General features: G+C 41.5%; 1 protein-coding gene and 2 long non-coding RNA genes across 5 annotated transcripts in view; 1 reads left to right on the forward strand and 2 right to left on the reverse strand.

Annotated features, from left to right (window-relative positions):
- The window catches only part of LOC310638539, a 41,485-nt gene extending 34,584 nt beyond the window's left edge, over nucleotides 1-6,901 (reverse strand). For both annotated transcript variants that reach the window (XR_014492121.1, XR_014492122.1), the window contains exons 1-2: nucleotides 6,888-6,901; nucleotides 6,107-6,725 (exon numbers count right to left, since the gene is read on the reverse strand). This is a non-coding gene — a long non-coding RNA (uncharacterized lncRNA). The remainder of the gene's footprint in view (nucleotides 1-6,106; nucleotides 6,726-6,887) is intronic.
- On the reverse strand, nucleotides 840-6,054 carry LOC310638544. Its single transcript, XR_014492127.1, has 3 exons — nucleotides 6,018-6,054; nucleotides 5,857-5,895; nucleotides 840-1,211 (listed from the first exon to the last, which is right to left on the reverse strand). It is a non-coding gene; the product is annotated as an uncharacterized lncRNA (long non-coding RNA).
- The window catches only part of WWP1 (WW domain containing E3 ubiquitin protein ligase 1), a 67,282-nt gene continuing 53,560 nt past the window's right edge, over nucleotides 6,384-20,105 (forward strand). For both annotated transcript variants that reach the window (XM_083359678.1, XM_083359679.1), the window contains exon 1: nucleotides 6,384-6,610. The gene's annotated coding sequence lies outside the window, so the exon portion shown is untranslated. The remainder of the gene's footprint in view (nucleotides 6,611-20,105) is intronic.

Below are 20,105 nucleotides of genomic sequence, written 5' to 3' on the forward strand. Positions count from 1 at the left end.
GAACTGCAGGCCAGAGCTCCATTCTCAGCTGCAGAATGAAGCTGCTCCTTGGCCGCAGAAGAAGTGGGCTGGCTGGGCAGGGCTGTCAGTGCCGCCGCTGCAAGGTGACTGGAAAAGTCACCCACCCACCGAAAATAAGACCTGGTGCCTCTTTTGGAGGCAAAAATAAATAAATACCAGGTCTTATTTTCAGGGAAACACAGTATATCTCTCTGTATCATTCTATCCTTATAAATCACCTTTGCTTCCATCCCATCCATCACTTTGTATACTGTATTTTATTCTTTACACTTATGATCTCTCCCTTTCTGAATTCCATCCAACCACGATATTTACGTCCTCTTAATCTATTCACTTTTGTTTTACATATTAGATTTGCAAGTGTATCTCATTCACTCTCTGAATTGTATGACCAACCATACCAGCATAGTTTTTGTACTGGTTAATCACATCTTCATGACCCTTTTTATTTCTTTTTGTTTCAGCAAACACATTTCTTTAGTAACCCACTGTTTCTGGATACACATGTTAAATGTCTCACATCTATTTAACAAAGGGAACAGAAACAAAGTCTCATACAGCAGGGCTTTTCAACCAGTGGTACGGGTACCACCTGTGGTACATTGCCACTTGGCAGATGGTATGTGACCATCCTAGAAAAGTGGTAGTCGGGGAGGAGAATGAGCTGAACCTGTGGCAGTACCACACAAGCCTGAGCGAGAGACGGCTGGAGCTGCAGGGCTGTGAGGGCTCAGCGCTGATCCTGGCGCTTCTGCTGAGCTCAGAAGCGCCGATCAGCTGGAATGTTGCAACATCTCCAGGGTCTTGTGATTTACATTCAGATGCTTCACAACTGATTCATATTTATGACGGTCAGTGTCCCAGTGTCCCAGTGTCATGTGAACCTGCTGCAACCACCCAGCAGAGGGGGGAAATAAAAACCAATCCCCTCCCTACCTGACCCCCACTGCCAATCCTCAACAGAAATGCTCACAACAATGAAAACCTTGGACAGGAGGAAGAGCGCTGCCAGGCGGGCTGGCAGGGAGGGCACTTTTTTCAGTGCCATTGTAACTTTGAACAGTCATTAAGCAAACTGTTGTAAGTTGAGGATTACCTCTACTTCATCACTTTTTTCCTTTTTTTTTTTTTGGTCATCACGTTTTTGACACCTTGTTAGGTGACTGGTGGTACTCGGATGTTGCCATATCCTAAAAGTGGTACAATGGGTGAAAAGGTTGAAAAGCCCTGTCATACAGAACCATTTTTGCCTTAGACTTCTTTCTTCTTTCCTTTGCTTCCATGTCTATATTTTCTTAAGTTCCACTCCTGATAAAATAATGATCTGTCCCACATTCACACCCTTTTATCATCCTTGCACCCTATACTAAGACTTTGCCCAAAGGATACTTATATTATTCTGTGCATTTTGGGATCCCTATTCAGGACTCTGCAAGCTCCATCCCATCAACCAGGAGGTATATGCAATATACGCAGTGTACAGATACACGTTCAGGATGTCTGGTACCCAAATACTTTTGATGATGGACTAAGTGTCACTGTTTCAATGGTCTATCACTGTTTCAGTGGTCAAGATCAGAGGTCCGCAACCTTTTCGGCACTAGGGTCTAGTTCAGACATGTCAAACACAAGGCCCGCGGGCCACAAACGGCCCGCCACATGATTGAATCCGGCCCGCACAACTCTCCCAGAAATTACAAAGGTCCGGCCCCCACCACCTTGGCGCCGGCCCGGCTGAGCACTTGCTCAGTAGGAGGCAAGTGCACTGGGCTGGTGGAACCCAGCACTATTTGCATCTTATTAGTCTCCTGCGGCTCCAAAAAAAAAAGTGGAGGAGGAGGAGGTAGGAGGGAGTGAGGTGGGACGCGGGGGGGGGGAGGACGAACAACACCCAGCCGGTGAGGGGGAGAGATGCCCAGGCCAGCCCCAACCTCCGCAAGTGAAAGCAAGGGAGATTGCAATTGGCTCCTGCAATCTCCCTGCGGCCCGGCTTTCTCTTGCAGAAGGCAGGCTGAAGTGGAGCAAGGAATGCGAATTGGCCGATCTCGCGCTCCTAGGATCTCCTCTGCTTGGGTTCAGCTTCACTTGCTACAAGAGAAAGCAGGCTGAAACAAAGCAAGGGAGATTCCCTCGCTCCGTTTCAGCCTGCTTTGTCTTGTAGCAAAAGAAACTAAAACCGAGAAGAGGAGATCGCTGAAGCGCGAGATCGGGCGATTCGCATTCCTTGCTCCGTTTCAGCTTGCCTTCTGCAAGAGAAAGCCGGGCCGCAGGGCTGCCTCCGTAGGTACTGCTCTAACGCGGAGAGGGAAGGACAGAGAGGGAGGGAAGGAAGGAATAAGGAAGGAAGGAAAGAAGGAAGGGACAATGGGAGAGGGAGGGAGGGAGAGAAAAATAGAGAGAGAGGGAGAGAGAGAGAAGGAGAAAGAAAGAGGGAGGGAAACAGAGGAAGAGGGAGAAATAGAGGGAAAGAGAAAAATAGAGAGGGAGAGAAAGAGGGAGAGAGAGAAGGAGAAAGGGAGGGAAATAGAGGGAGAGAGAAAGAGGGAGAGAAAGAAAGGGAGAGAGACAAGGAGAAAGAAAGAGGGAGGGAAACAGAGGAAGAGGGAGAAATAAAGGGAAAGAGAAAAATAGAGAGGGAGAGAAAGAGGGAGAGAGAGAAGCAGAAAGAAAGGGAGGGAAATAGAGGGAGAGAGGGAAAGAGGGAGAGAAAGAAAGGGAGAGAGAGAAGGAGAAAGAAAGAGGGAGGGAAATAGAGGAAGAGGGAGAAATAGAGGGAAAGAGAAAAATAGAGAGGGAGAGAAAGGGAGAGAGAGAAGCAGAAAGAAAGGGAGCGAAATAGAGGGAGAGAGAGAAAGAGGGAGAGAAAGAAAGGGAGAGAGAGACAAGGAGAAAGAAAGAGGGAGGGAAATAGAGGAAGAGGGAGAAATAGAGGGAAAGAGAGGGAGAGAGAGAGGGAGAGAGAGAAGGAGAAAGGGAGGGAAATAGAGGGAGAGAGAAAGAGGGAGAGAAAGAAAGGGAGAGAGAGACAAGGAGAAAGAAAGGGAGGGAAATAGAGGAAGAGGGAGAAATAGAGGGAAAGAGAAAAATAGAGAGGGAGAAGGAGAAAAAGGGAGGGAAACAGGGAGAGGGAGAAATAGAGGGAAAGAGAAAAATAGGGAAAGAAGGAAAGGGAGAGAGAGAAAGAAGGAGAGGAGAAAGAAAGAGGGAGGGGGAGAGAGGGAGAGAAAGAGAAGGAGAGAGAGAAATTAAATTAGTAACATGATTGTTAGGTGAATCTGGTTTCCCCACTAACTTTGCTTGTCAGAAGGTTGCAAAAGGCGATCACATGACCCTGGAACAATGTGACCATCATAAATATGAATCGATTGCCAAGCATCCGAATGTAAATCACATGACCCTGGGGATGCTGCAACGGTCATAAGTGTGAAAAATGGTCATAAGTCACTTTTTCAGTGTCGTAACTTTGAACGGTCACTAAGTGAATCGTAAGTCGAGGACTACCTGTACTTTATCTTTTTTTTCCCTTTTTTAGGGGGGGTTAAGTTTTTGACACGTTGCTGGGTGACATTGCCTTGTCCTAAAAGTGGTACAATGGATGAAAAGGTTGAAAAGCCCTGTTTTAGTATACTGGTACTATTTGATTCAGAATATTTTTTTTCTTGTTTTCCTGCTCTAAAAACTGGGTGCGTCTTATGGTCAGGTGCGTCTTATGGTCCGAAAAATACGGTAGCTCGCACGCAAAACAAGCACGGCAGAGGAGCCCTTGTGTGAAAGAAGCCTGGCAGAGGAGCCGGAGCGGCTCCACTGCTGGGGGTGCGTCTTGGCTGGGGCCTTCCAGGATCCAAGCCGGGCGCCTCTGCTCGCCACTCCGGCTCCTCTGCCGGGCTTGTTTCGCATGCGAGCTACTTTGCCGGGCGCTGCTGAGGGCGAGCAGAGGCGCCCAGCCCAGATCCTGCATGGCCCGGCCAAGAGGCGCCCCCAGCAGTGGAGCCGCTCCAGCTCCTCTGCCGGGCTTCTTTCACGCATGGGCTCCTGTGCTGGGTGCTTGAAGTGCAAGGATCACATCCAGGCAAGAATGTTCAGCTCACAGAAAATGAGATTCTGGGCATATGCCTGAAGTCACGAGAGATCTTCCTGAGCCAGCCCATTTTGTTGGAACTAGAAGCCCCACTCAAGATTTGTGGTAAACAGCGGTATAACATAAAATTATGGAAGACCTTCACTGATTGCTTCAACTGCCTACCTATCACTGCCGAGGGCAGAATCCTTTAATTCCAGGCTGTGTTACGGGTAATTTTGCAGGTGCTGGGTTTCTGCTGCACAGGGTAAAGCTGTAAAATGGAAACTGAAGTGGGATCCCCTGCTGCCGGTGTGGTTTTGAAAAGCTGGCATGGGTACAGAAGTGTGATTATGTGTTGAATTGCTGTTCAAGTGTGTGTACTTCAGGGGCACTCCTAGCCTGGGGAAAGTAAGTCTTTGGTCCTTTTTAGGAAGGTTTCCTGAATTTGAAGCCCTCTACCACACCAAAAAGGACATAGAAATACAGGTAGTTCTCATTTACCGACCACAATTGGGACCAGCCACTTGGTTGTTAAGCAATGCAGTCACTCAGTGAAACTGCAACTGACTTAGGTTCTTACTTCAGCTGCCATTTGCCACACAAACCTGAAAAAGTTCTAAATGCAAGGATTGGCTGCAAAGTTACTTTGTCACCACTGTTGTAACTGTACTGTTGCTAAACGAGGACTACCTATCTTACGGCTATGCAATGCTCATCGGGGTGCCTGCAAATGAGCCAATATCCGGCCCCACCCCACTAGGCTTTTTCGGGGGACTCGAGGCCGAAGGGGGAAGTTGGCCCTCTGGGAACCAGGTTGAGTGGCACTCTGCCTGCTTCAAGTGCACCTACCTACAAGGGTAACCCTGGTGTGATTGCTTGATTTGCTGGTATAGTAGAGTTGAGCGCTAAAAACTGTTTTTGCCACCCTGCCTGCCCCTCAGGGGCACTGCTGCCAACTTTCTTTCATTGAGTAAGCTGCGCTGAGTGAGCAGCATTGAGCTGGCCACGCCCACCCGGCCACGCCCCACCTGGCCACGCCCACCTGGCCACGCCCTCCCGGCCCCCCAAGGGCAACCGTAATGCTGATGTGGCCCTCAATGAAATTGAGTTTGACACCCCTGGTCTAGTTCTATGGAGAAAGGTATTTCCACGGACTGGAGAGTGCGTGGTTTTGTGTGCTGCCTGCATCCCACAGATGGGGCTTTGCTTGTTTGTGCAGACCGGTTGCTGGCATGCTGTGGCCCGGTACTGGTTCACAGACCAGGGGCTGGAGACCCCTAGTCTAGATAGTATTCCTCACTCTTTGTCTATCTGCTTCTTGCTACATAGCTTAATCCTATGTTTGAGTAAAGTGTCATATTTATCCCAAAGCTCCTTAAGATTCCCTCCCCCCCACCGCCACAAATTAGGCCAGAAAAAAACCTGTGGTCTTAATATTAATATATGGTATTAGATATATAGATATATATTATCTATCTACTATATATAATATAATCTAAGGCAAGAGGTGGGATTCAAATATGTGAACAATAGGTTCTCTGTGTGGATGCTGCTTCCAGAAGCCCACCGGTTCTGCTGAACTGGTGCAAACCGGCTGAATCCCACCACTGATGTAAGGTAACTATTAGGTAAACGATTTAGACAAAAATATTTAGCCTGCCTTGCAACTAAGTTCAATTAATTTTATTTTGTTCAGTAGGCTTATTCACAGGTATTTATACAAAGTGTAGCAATTCACTCTCTTATTGTATACACATTGCAGACTTGAGACCTACCTAACAGATCATCCGATCAACTGGTTGAATCATGCAGATCTATCAAATAAATATTAATTAATTAAATAACAGGTCGCCCTACAAGGGCACGGCCAATCGCTACTTCCCAATTTTCCCCAGTTAAAATTGTCGGCAACTGTCCCTCCTCAATTTCTTCTCACTTGGTTCAGTCCAGGGCTGTCCCGGGGAAGGGCGAGATATTAATGTTACCCGGCCACAAGTGTTCACTTTCGGACGTCACCCCCTTTACCTTTTAGAAGGAGTGGTTTGGTCCACGACCTCTGCTCCAGCGGGGAGCAGTAAATCAAGCGGCCGCTTTTCGCACTTGGCCACTTCCATCTCATCTTCGGTTCCTTGGCTCCAGGCGGCTGGCGCGCGCGCGCGCGCGCGTGCGCATTCTTTCTCGCTTGCCCTGAGGTCTCGTTACATTCCCCCCCCCCCCGCTTCGGTCGCGTTGGGCTTGCCTTCGCCTTCTCCTCCCCTTCCTCGACGGTTGAGACGCGCGCCGCCAGGGGCAGACGGGAGCCCGAGCGCGAGAGCGCGCTCTCCTCTTAGGAGAGGCTCCGATGCCGCTGCTGTGAGATGGCATCATTTTGCTGCGCTGGGGCGGCAGCGGCGCTAAAGGCGGCGGCGGCGGCAGCGCCGACGGTTGGGAGCGGTGCCGAAGGTTGAGGAGACAGCCCTCTTGTCAAGAGAAAGGGGGCGGCGGCGGCGGCGGGGGCGGCACTACCTCGCAGCTGGGCTCTGAGCCCCGGTAAGCCTGAGCGAGTGAGAGGAGAAGCAGCCCTTCAGCCAGCTTGACTCTTTTGACAAATAAACAGGCTGCGTAGCCGCGCTGCCGTCTCGCCCCGGCTGTTCCTGGCGGGGGCCTGAGAGAGAGAGAGACAGGAAGGGTGGGGAAAAAAAGGCTTCTTTTGAGGGTCGCGGTTAGGGAAGGAGCTCTTCGTGCCCCTCGGGGAACCCCCCCCCCCCTCAGTTCCCTGGCGTCCCGGCTGAACAAATGGAGAAGAGAGCGAGATCTTCCCTCTTACTTTTTCCCTGCCCAGCTTGTTCAAGGGCAGGGGTCGGCAACCTCGGCTCTTTTATGACTCGTGGACTTCAACTCCCAGAATTCCTGAGCCAGCAGAGCTGGCTCAGGAATTCTGGGAGTTGAAGTCCACGAGTCATAAAAGAGCCGAGGTTGCCGACCCCTGTTCAAGGGAAACCTGGAGGGCAGAGGCCGGTTGCCAGCACCTTTTTTTTCCCCAGACCCGACTCGCTCCTTGGCCTGGTGTCACCTTGTTTATTCGGGTTTTTTGGGGGTCTTTTAACTGCCCGGGAGGGAGGGGGTAAGGCGGGCCGTGGGAGACGAGCCAGGTTGAGGGCTGAACCTTGAACCCCGTTAGCAGCGTTGATTGGCAGAGGCGTAGGGTGCCCTGGGAAGCATTTGGTCAGACAGGGGTGACTTATTTCTGGATCCAAAGGGCAGGGGAAAAAGTGGCTCCATGTTTATATTCGTTTATATTTATTCCTGGGAAGGAGGTGAGGTGGGAAAGGAGTCTCTCACTTTAGGATGACTTGCTTTTAACTCTGCAGCGTCTCTCGTGCCTGATTGCTCCGTGCAACCCCCCCCTCTTTCCCCAAAATACTGCATATACAGTAACACTGCTTTTCTCCAAGTGTAGAGCGTGTTGTTGCTAAAATGCTGAACGCCTGGAATTGGTTGGTTACATCTGACCAAAATATTCCCCATTTCCACGCATACTTGGACGGATGTTTCTTGCAGTTGACTAGATAATGCAGATGTTTATTTGAAAATAGTTCCCCAAGTAAGTCTCCCCCCCCCACTTGCTTTCAATTGAAAGTCCGTGTGATGTAGCGTTGATTGAAATGGTGGAAAATGTGTTATGCAATAAGTTTTAATAGCATTCTTCTGAAACCCGAATAATGAAGTCTTGATATTAAAATCTTATTTAAAGTGAAGTTGACTTAAGTTGTCGCATTAGTGTTCTGAAATGGGTTGATGGATATTAGTATTCAAGTCATGCTTGATTCTTCTTTATGTAATTGTTTGATGTTGAAGTTTCTTTATTAAATAAACTTTTTATCCTTGTCTTTTTATCAATCACTATAATGTGATATAAGGTTTTCCACTAAGGCTTACTTTGCTGAAGAATATCTACTATATTTTGGCATAATATATCCTATGTTTTTTGGCAGATTAGTGTCTAATCTTTTTATGTTCAGATCTAACCTACAATATTGATTTGATTTTTAATATTTTATAACTATATATAGGCCAACTCACTCTTCATTAACAGGCTATAATTGCCATAGTTTTGTTTTTATCACTATTAAACATAAAAATATTGTTTCCTCCAGCTTGCCATCTCTGTAGCATCTGATTTCTCAGTTTAAAAAGACAAAAAATAATAATTTATGAAATACCGCTAATTTAGCTGGTAATTTACCTTAATAAATAAGTTGAGATAAGGATCAAGTTAGCTCCTACCCACTTTCTGTGCTATATATGATTGATTTACTGTTCTTTAACAGGAACTAACCAAGTGAAGTTTTCCATTACTGGGAGCAAAACCAAGTACCTTTAGCAGGATTTATTTCCATTTCAACATGTATAAAAGCTGGTGGCAAGTGATACTTCAAAAAAGCAAGAAAAATATGTAATTTTAAAAGGTACAGATGAATTCAAGTCAAGCTCAGTTAGTAGTGATTACATGACTATTTGTTAGGCTTTCTTGGCAATTGTTCGGAAGTGGTTTGTTTTTGTCTTCTTCTGGGATTTTTTTTTACTTCCCCTTCTAAGGCTTTTCTTAAAATCAGATTTATAGCTAAATGTTATCTGAGACCCAGAGAGCCTTGCCATAAGAACATATATCTTATTAGTATCCATGTTAATGTATTACAGTGCAACATGGTGTATTACTTGTAAACATCAACTGAAACATAATATAGTGGCTAATTGCAGTTTAGTATCCGGTGCTGAGCTTGTCGATCAGAAGGTCGGCAGTTTGGCGGGTCAAATCCCGAGTGCCGCGTAACAGAGTGAGCGCCTGTTACTCGTCCCAGCTTCTGCCAACCTAGCAGTTCGAAAGCACGTAAAAATGCAAGTAGAAAAATAGGGACCACTATGGTGGGAAGGTAACAGCGTTCCGTGCGCCTTTGGCGTCTAGTCATGCCGGCCACATGACCACGGAGACGTCCTCGGACAAGCGCTGGCTCTTCAGCTTTGAAACGGAGATGAGCACCGGCCCCTAGAGTCGGAAACGACTAGCACGCATGTGCGGGGGAACCTTTACCTTTACCTTATCCTTATAACTAAGGGACGCGGTGGTTCAGTGGGTTAGGACACTGAGCTTGTCGATCAGATGGTTGTCAGTTTGGTGGGTCGAATCCCGAGTGCCGCGTAACAGAGTGAGCGCCTGTTACTCGTCCCAGCTTCTGCCAACCTAGCAGTTCAAAAGCACATAAAAATGCAAGTAGAAAAATAGGGACCACTACGGTGGGAAGGTAACAGTGTTCCGTGCACCTTTGGCGTCTAGTCATGCCGGCCACATGACCATGGAGACGTCCTCGGACAAGCGCTGGCTCTTCGGCTTTTTAACGGAGATGAGCACCAGCCCCTAGAGTTGGAAACGACTAGCACACATGTGAAGGGGAACCTTTACCTTACCTTTTATCCTTATAACTACAGTGGTGACATATTACTCTCATTGAACTAAATAGAGTATATTATCAAGTTAATTGTATTATATGCTTGGAAACTTCACTGGAGAAGAGCCTAATGCTGGGAAAGATCGAGGGCAATAGAAGAAGGGGACGACAGAGAATGAGGTGGCTGGATGGAGTCACTGAAGCAGTAGGCGTGAGCTTAAATGGACTCCAGAAGATGGTAGAAGACAGGAAGGCCTGGAGGAATGTTGTCCATAGGGTCGCGATGAGTCGGACACGACTTCGCAGCTAACAACAAAAATGCTTGGAAACTAAAAAAAACCCTAGCATTTATCTTGGAAGTGTTAAAATAGCATTACTGATTTTATTTTCTGAGCATAATTCAAAACACTAATAGAGATGAGATAGATTTTAATAGATGTGGGAAATTAGAGAAGTTGCTACTGTCTACGTAATAGTTCTGCAGAACTCAGAAATTATTGCTAATAAGACAAAATGAAGCAAGCAGGATTTGAATGTAATTGTTCTGTTCAAATGTTGGTACTTTTGATAGCCTTTTCAAATTATAGATCTAAATATTAATAAACACAAGCACAAGCGTTTGGATATTTAAGCAACATCATTTCTTATGCAATTCTTTCTTAATCAAAGGATCTTAATACTGTACTTCCACAGAATTTCATGAAGATCAGGTTCAAGTATTATACTAAGCCACAGGTCTGCAACCCACGGCTCCGGAGCCACATGCGGCTCTTTCAGCCGTCTCCTGCGGCTCCCAGTCCTCTGCCATGTGCAGTCCAAAAAAAAAAAAAGGTGGGACTAAAAAAGTTCAACCAATCAATTGAAATATGCAGGGTAGGTGCATATCTCGCCTTGGCTCCACTCTTCAGTCAAACCCTGTTCTGCGCATGTACGCACATGTGCACACATTTTTTGCGGCTCCCAGTTTTTCCTTTGGGGAGGGAACCGGTTCCGAGTGGCTCTTTCACTGTTTCAGGTTGCTGACCCCTGTACTAAGCTATACTAACCTATATATTGTGTTGTTTTTAAAGACAACACGATTTATAACCTAGTTCAGATTTGAATCAGGTTTACCAAAAAGATGAAGAAAGACAAGTCCAGATACCAGTTTTTAAATATAAACAATGTTTTATAAAGAATGATGAAAGTTCAGGAGCAACAGAGAGAAGCCATAATGCAGCAGATTCAGTGGAATGACTATATTTATTTACTTCAAACAATTATGTCCCATTTTTCAGCTGATAAAGCTTCCAGAGCAAGTTTCATATCCTTAAAATAAGTCATTATTGTGCTACAGTGTTGAGGAATGTTTGTTGCTACATTATTCGCAAGGAAGAATGAAAGGCTGTGCTTCATCAGAACAGATGTAATCAGCTTTTATCCCTTTATTGACATCAAAAAGAGTAAAGTTTTCACCACAGTGGGGGGAGGCACTGATCATAATCTATAGCTAAAGCACAATTAATGGCTACTTTTCCATGCTTCTTTGAGATTTAGGTATTCTTTTCAAATGGAAATCCAACAGAAGAGTAGAATTTTAGTCCATTAATTTAACTTCTGGTTCATATTATCTGTATTTTTTGTCCTTTAAATCCCCCAATTGTCTGCCCTCTTTAATAGAAAATAAAAACCATTCCTGTGAAGCTTGATTTGTTTAATTCCAATTTGTTCAAAAGCGCTGTCACCTTAAACAGTGTTTTGAGTTAACTGTTTCTTTATATGTTTTAAAGTTCATACAGAAAGCATGATAACTCACCAAATGGAATTTTTATCGTGCCACTCAGAGCATCTCTCTTTACCTGTAAATTACTGACATCCAAAAATGATTAAATAATGAGGCTTATATGAGCTTTATGTTCATATAAACTGTTAAACTCATGATCCAGCCACGAAAACCTCAGTTCCTCCAGTTTACTTACAAGGAACAGCTGTTCAGAGTGCAAGTGGGCAATCTCATAATCATTCCTCTTCACTTTCTGGCTACTGATCTGGTTGCAATGACATTCTGCTCCTTCAAAGACATCTAGTTTGCCATGAAGCCTCACCAGAAACTTGACAGATGGTAGTTGATTAGGAAGATCAAACGAAGATGGAGCTTACTGAAATTCTGTGCAATAAAGATGTCAGTGCCCAAGATAACTTAGAAAGTGGTCACTACTTACAAGAATTGTTAGTACTAGAAGATGAAATGTCAGGCCCAAGCCCAGAGATGAGATAGTAAGAGTCAATCAAATTCAATCCACTATTAGTTTACACCTAATGGACAGAACTGAATTAAGGCTATAGCCTTCTTACCTATTAGCTATATCCTGAGAGCTTCTAGCATGTGGCTATCCTGAGCCTCTTCCTTCCTCCCTCACCCATCTTGGGACTGCACAGTCTCTTAATCTGGACCACTTTCTGGGAAAGCTCTGTTGGCAAAAGTTTCTCTCACTGCTTTTTCAGGAGCACATTCCATCATACATGAAGTTAAATCAGCAATCTGGTAGTTACCATGTTAGAATATTGTAGGAAGTGATGGAATAGCTGTAGAACAAACAACAACAGAAGAATCTATAGAGATTCTAATCAATTTTGCTAGCAAATCTGGACACAATGGCTAAAAGATTGTAAGAGTTCAGTCTATGCACCAATACCAAAGATAGAAAACTTAACAGAATATGTTAACTACAGTACATGTAGTCCTTGTGTTAGCCTGGCATTGCCATCTCTAAGCAATGCAGACAAAATATGGCACATATCTGCATCACTTAACAGCAATCCTAATTACTGTCGTAACCTCAGGTTGCATAGGTCATTAAACTGAAAAAGATGAGAGTTTCAGGCAAGGAGCACAAGGGTAGCTGTGGATGCATTATAGAGCAAAGAAGAGCTATGGGAAAGTTGAAAGGACTATATTGAATAAAAGTCTTAATTTTACACACTAACAAAATACTACTTCAGATCATGGCTGATGCAATTTTTAACAGCTTAATTTGCAAGCCTTGTAATGGAGGGATTCAATGTAATTTCCAGGGGAATCATAAGTTTCCTGGCAACATAATATATAAAGTAACTCAGTTTAGTTTGTAGAACATAAAGCTTAGTGATACTTAATGGAAGAACAACTAATGTGAATATAAAGACGGTATTTAAAATTTGTTTCATTCTGTAACAAATCATATTTCAAAATCACTGAGACTGAGTGACTGCCATTTGATGCAATCTGATTATTAAATATCCAACAGATTTTGAATATGTGTTACCCATTTTAGCAGTCAAAAGTTGGAATAATATACTAATAAAATATATCAGCTGTCTTTAAGTCATATAGTCACGGTAAATTTAATATTTACCTTTCATTGATATTTCTATTTTTGCATATTGTTGTTACATTATGTAATATTTGAGTTGTTCAGTTTCTGAATCATAATTCACTAATAACCCCTGAAGTAGGTGTAGTTCCCCAGTATGTAGCAGCTGGGACATCTATGCAGGGGTTGTTGGTGAGAATTTAGAAGTCAGTGTTGGCACCCCTCTGTTTGGGTGAGAATCAGGGATGTGTGTGTATGTGTGTTTATTTACAGCCTCGTCCCCAAGCTGGCCAATGAAAGAGACCAGTCCTGAAGTGGGGTAGATTGAATGTGAAGGGCTGGAGATGAGGGATAGCTCATCTCTGGTGCTGAAATCTAAGGCTGAATCTGCCACAGGAACATTTCATATTGCCCTGACTGAGTAATTTCATTGGGAGCCACAGGTAGGGAAGTATATGGCTTGAACAGTGAAGAGGGGAGAACTCAGAGGAGATGGGAGCAGGGTGTAAGATTCCAATAGTGATGAGTAGAGGAAAATATGGCAAGAGATGAGAAATGGGCTGTTCCTGGGGACCGAGCCACAGGTATCTAATTCTGGTGGCACGTTCCAATTTCTTAGACTCAACCCTAGGGCCCAGATGGTAGGCTTTCAAGGCTCTGGACTAGCTGCTGCTGCTGCTGCTGCTAGTGAAGACTAGATCAGTTTGTAATAAAGCTAACTTGATCCTATTGTTTTTATTTTAAAAAATGTTTTTAACATTTTTAATTCTATTTTTTTTGTAGGCCATCCAGGGCATTGATTGAGATAGGTAGCTGTAGAAATCTGAATGAATGAATGAAATTGATTCATCTGTATTTAACATGATTGCTCCCAGAGCTGCACTGATTACTGGCTAATTGTTATCTTTTAAACCCTTCATAGTTTAGGACCTGGGCATGTTCAGGGCTGCTAACTCTTATCTGCATGTCGATCAGGAAGATTCTGATTTTTGGATTCCTTGTCTTATGGAATGTCATCTGCAGGATCTATGCTTCACAGTTATTTATGTATTTAGTCGAATTTATATAGCCTGCCATATCAAGAAAACCATTCCTTCAGAGATTGGTTCAGTTCTCACACTACTGAGTTTTCAAGAAATAAAGATTTGACTGTTTCATTATGCTTTCAGGACTTGATATGTTACTTTGTTCTTCCAGTCAGGATTCCTAGGATGAATAGAACTGTCAAGTGTTGGTGTACCTAGATAATTGTTTTGAGCTGAGGAAAAATATGCAATCATATGTTTGCTAGTCCTGCCAAAAAAGCATCATTAGCATTTTCATTAGGATTTGTATTTAAAACTTTGTTTTTGTTCTGTGCAGCAAGGTTTCCAGAAATAAGAATCTGTGACCACAGGCATATTTTTGGAGAATATTTTAAAAGTTTCATTTCATACAATATTTGATTAAAATGTATAGTTTTTAAAATGTCAAATAGTCATGATAGGCTTCTGAAGGTTAAATCACTCATAACAAATTGTATTTATTGATTAAACTGGCTATGTGATATCAGTAAACCTTTCTTCATTTTTTATGAAAGACAAAAGTCATTAAGAACTTTCAAAAAATAATTTTCTTTTTTGCCTGAAAAAACTGGGTTTACCTGATAAGAATACATGGAGATGTCTATGATGTTTTCAAGATTCAAGCTCAAATTGAAAAAAACTATAGAGTATGTTTTGGCGTAAGTGTCCAAGATAAAATAAATATACTACAGATTTCTTGCCCTGTGGACTGTTTTGTTGACTAATTTTCTGACTTCACTCTCTGAAAGTTAAGGAAGGAATTACTTCCTGTTTCTTTTTAGATTATTCTAGCAGAGTGTTTCACTTCTGAACTAATGGTAGTGGGTTAAAGTATGCTGAGCAATCTCACTATCTGACCCAAAAGCCATTATCTCTTATCCAAGAGCTGTGATGGTTTCTTGTTTTTAGTAAATGATGTTCTTTCATTTTGCTTCATATATTGCTTATATGAACCATGAAACTAAGCCCAAATTCTAAAACAATTCTGATGAATTATGTCTAAAATGACCAGTCTTTTCCTGCCTGACGGTTCTTCGGAACATTCTTGTTGTAGCTAAAATAGAAACCCTAGGAATAAAAGGATAATATCTTTGGCCAGCGAGAGAAACGGAATAATTGACTAAATTATTGGACTAAATAACTGTTGATCTGACTGAACAAATTGCCTCTTAGTTTATCACTTGCTAAAATGTCTTTTTGGCATTGGAAGATTTGAGATAAATTATTATGCAAAGCAGTTTAGGGCTATTTGAGTCTTTGAGGCAGAGCACAGGGTAGCAAAGGTGCATTTTTTTCAGTCTCAATAACTACTTTGCCATTGCTCTTTCTTTGTCGCTGGTTGTGTATATACAGTCTTTGTAGTACATAATTTTCCAGTGACTATTTTATTGTTAGAAGTTTATATTTTTTTAAAAAAATAAACAATAGAATTACTTCCATGATACCTAATTTTACCTAAAACTGCACAGTCTAATTGGAAAAATCCATTGATTTAACATTCCTAACCACATTATTTGGTAGGTAGCTATTTCTAGTCTTGATACAGTGGTGCACAGTCTCAGCATTTTTTAAGAAAGAGGATGGATATTGGGGAGCTTGTGAAAAACAGGGCAAACAGAAACAAATTTCATGAGTGAGTTTATAAAGCTAGTGTCAGATCCTACTGAAAAATAGAGTTGTAGCTGTGATTTAATAGATATGTGCTATGTTTCTTTATTTAACGGAAGAGCATACAAATTACACCTTTTGCAAATGAAAGTTTGCATTTTTTCTGGACTATAAAATGAAAGGCTTTATATTGGAGGTCAGTCTTCTTTGAGACTCATCAAGAAAAGGCAAAAACATGCAGACATTACATAAAAGCTCTCCATGAAGGCAAGCAGAATGGGACCTCTGGGTGTCAGACTCATTGGGTAGATCACAGCAGAATGACCTAACCATAATACTTAAAAAAACTTTATGAGAAAACCTTTCTACCATTTAGTGCATAGTTTTCAAACCTTTTGGTTTGCCTGGGCGAAGAGGAATTGTCTTGGATGACAATTGGATGAGGACCCAGATTGTTGGGGGCAATAAGCTGACTTTGTAATAATGCCGCTGGGGGGGGGGCAAAAGCCCTAATAAGCAGGCATATACATAGAATGAAGGCTATTGCTAAGCACATTGGTTTGTGCTTAAATTGTAAGCCGCCCTGAGTCTTCGGAGAAGGGCGGGATATAAATGGGATTAAAATAAAAAATAAAATAAAAATAACATATACAATATAGTTAATGTATATAAAATCATATACTGTAATGTGAACAGCTTGTGGGACTGCATTACTAGCTGCCCATGTTGCATGTGGATTGCAGGCCATAGGTTGGGCACATTTGATTTAGTGGATTCATAAAGTTATGAAAAAGGGCAAAATTGTAGATAGGTGAACTCTTTTTATATGTGACTGAGATCTGTTCTTTGTTAATTGTGTATATGAAAATCTAGGCATAGGAAAGCAAATTAATAAACACTAGAATAATAATAATAATAATAATAATAATAATAATAATAATAATAATAATAATAATAATAATAATAATAATAATAAGATGTTGGAAGGGACCTTGGAGGTCTTCTACCCCAACCCCCTGCCCAGGTAGGAAACCCTATACCATTTCAGGCAAATTGTTGTCCAGTTAAAAACTTCAGTTTTGGACCATTCACAACATCTGGAGGCAGGTTGTTACACTGTTTAATTGTTCTAACTGTCAGGAAATTTCTCCTTAGTTCTAGGTTGCTTCTCTTTTTGATTAGTTTCCATCCATTGCTTCTTGTCCTGCCTTCAGGTGCTTTGGAGAATAGCTTGACTCCCTCTTCTTTGCGGCAGCCCCTGAGATATTGGAACACTGCTATCATGTCACCCCTCACCCTTCTCTTCATTAAACTAGACATACCAAATTCCAGCAACTGTTCTTTATATAGCCTCCAGTCCCCTAATCATCTTTGTGCTGTTCTCTGCACTCTTTCTAGAGTCTCAACATCTTTTTTACATCGTGGTGACCAAAACTGGATGCACTATTCCAAGTGTGGTCTTATCAAGGCATAATAAAGTGGTATTAACACTTCATGTGATCTTGATTCTATCCCTCTGTTAATGCAGCCTAGCACTGTGTTGGCTTTTTTGGCAGTTGTAGCACACTGCTGGCTCATATTTAAATGATTGTCCACTAGGACTCCGAGATCCCTCTCACGGTTACTACTACTGAGCCAGGTACCACCTGTACTGTACCTGTGCATTTGGTTTTTCTTGCCTAAATGTAGAACCTTACTGTTTTTACCATTGAATTTTATTTTGTTAGATAGCGCCCAGTGTTCAAGTCTGTCCAGATCCTCCTTTATCTTAAGCCTATCTTCTGGAGTGTTGGCTATTCTTGCCAGCTTGGTGTCATCTGCAAATTTGATGAGTTCCCCATCTAGCCCCTCATCCAAATCATTGATGAAGATGTTGAAGAGCACTGGGCACGGCTGAGTATGGCCGGTCAGCCAGCTACAAATCCATCTGGTGGTGATGCTGTCTAACATACATTTTTCTATCTTATCAAGTAGTAGATTGTGGTCTACCAAATGCCTTACTGAAGTCAAAGTAAATTATAGGTATTCACAGCATTCCTCTAGTCCACTAATTTTGTCACCAATATGGTTGTGTTTTAATATGTCTGAAGTACAGTAAAAGAGGCTATTGCTGTATTGTGTAGTGGAAGTGGAGGAATAATGACAGAATAGGGAGAAAGCAGAACAGATTAGCGTTAGTATTGTAATTCTTAAGAAAAAGAGAAAATTTTCCCTTACATTATTGAGGAATGAAATGGGAGAACATAGTTGAGGATTAATTAAAAAAATCCTTCAGGGAACTCTTCTTTCTAGGAGAAATTATTAGTGCTTCTCCATTTTTTTAGGATGTGAGTGAAGCTGAAGCCCAGAAACATGCTTTTTAATGATCTTGATTTTTGTAATACTCTGCTCCCTAATATTAAATTCCTGGAAAATGGTAAAAAATTGAAATTTCTAAAGATATTTTGATAGATGGTGGTGTTAATGCCATCTGTGATATGCTGTTGTTGGTTATTGTTTATACAATTAATATTTTCTGTCATAATATTATATGCTTTTATGAATTTTTACTTAAGTTAATTGCCAGGAATCTTTGCTATTTGCAATGGCATGCAAAACAAATAAAACTCCTAGACAGCTGTTGAGGTGCTGGAAGACTGGAAAAAGCTAACATATTTTAAAAAGTAGAAGACTTATAAAATGACACTGCATATGAGAAAGAATTAGGGTGTCTGGTGAGCTACCAACTGAACATGAGCAAACAGTGTGATGTAACAATTAAAGTGACCAATGTAATTTTAACAGAATCTATCAGTTCACCTGAAGTAGCAGTGCTAGTATAGTCAGCTCTGGTAAGACTACATGTGGACATCTGTGACAGTTTCTGAGTACTTCGTATTAAAATGAACATAAAAAAGCTGGAATAAATTCAGACCAGAGCTACTGGTATATAAGTGGGGGAAAAGCATTATGAAGAATGGTTACATCAGCTGGGCATATTTAACTTGTGAGAAGTAAGATGGGGAGAGAAAACAGTAGTGATTTGCAAACATTGGAAAGGTTGTCATGTGGAAGAAAGGATGGATTTGTTCTCTATTGAAAAAGAGCAGGATGATGAATATGTTGAAATAGAAGAATCATTCAGTGTTAGGAGGGATTTTCTGATAGTAAGAGAGATTGAACAACAAAACAATTTACCTAGAAGGGTGAACAACTTCTTTTGTTGGAGGTTTTCTGGAAGGACTGGATAGTCACCTGTTGCTTAATGGATACTGGACAGGATTCAGGTTGGTTTAGATAAATAACAACCTTTCCAACTTGTATACAAGTTGCCAAGAAGCTTATTTTCCTCTGAGACTTCCAAATTCTTGTGGCAAGTGGTGATGGTGTGTTTTTATCTGGCAAGGTTCATTATATCTGTATTGACATTCTGTTATCTAGAAAAATGATAAAGAGCAGGGCTTTTTTTCCTCATAGAATGCCTGGAACGGAGTTCCGGCACCTTTTTTGGATGGAACCTTGTAGGGTAGGCAAGGTGGGTTGTATGAAATGTGTGAGTTCCGGCACCTTTTTCTTTTACAAAAAAAGCACTGATAAAGAGAATATTCTTTCTTTGTCTTAATGTGTTATAATAAGCTTAATGGTTAATTATCTGTGAATAGGTTTTTGATAGTTCATTGGCTTTCCTTATATATTAGTCTTTTCTCAGCTGAAATTGTAACACTGTAGACATTTCTGTAATATCAACTACAAAACCTTAGTTTGAAATTAAATCAATTAATATACATTCTTCAACATTTACAGTTTCCAAAATGTATCCATCATTCAAGATGGAATATTAGGATCAGTTTACTTTGGAATGGTGTGATCTTTGTTGTTTTAGTGCTTGAACTATGGTTTGAGACCTAGAATGAAAAAAAAGGAAAATGAGTGATCATTACTATGGATCTGTACTCTGATCTGATATTTAAGTTAGAAAAATAGTATTAAGTGAAAGAGATGAATGGTAGAGGGGACAAACCACCCAGACCAAGATAGTGAAGGTGAGCTAACATCCACTTTATTTTGACAATTTGGGTTAGAGTTTATATGAAACTACTAAATATGCAGCATTTACTAACATTTACTTTTTTGCTAGTATGGATTATTAATCTAAGTATGGAGTATCATTTTACTTCTCTCATGCCTTTTACATTATAAGACCCTAAGGACAGAAACTGTTGTTTCTAATTATAAAAGCTTCTCTGAAACTTTTTTAGCTGAAGAATTGGGTATAAATGCTTTAAAAGTAAATCAATAGTTTATTTTTATCTTAGCTAATATTAACAGTAAACAACTGCTTGCATTCCAGAATGTCAACTGTTTTTTATTCCTTGACTATTATTCAGTAATATATTTGAATTATTAACTTGAGATAATTACAATTTTTCTAAATATTTAACAGTTTTTTTTTCCTATATTTTAACTAGTATATTTAACTATATATGTACTATTAGGATAGCAAAGAGTAAAATATTTTATTTTTAATTTGAGAATAAGAGGAACATGATTATAGAAATGTAGTACAGATAGTCCTTGACATATATCTACAGTGATGCCTGCCTGCTAGGATCTT

This window comes from Vipera ursinii (assembly GCF_947247035.1).
Source record: "Vipera ursinii genome assembly, chromosome: 3".
NCBI classification, from domain to species: domain Eukaryota; kingdom Metazoa; phylum Chordata; class Lepidosauria; order Squamata; family Viperidae; genus Vipera; species Vipera ursinii.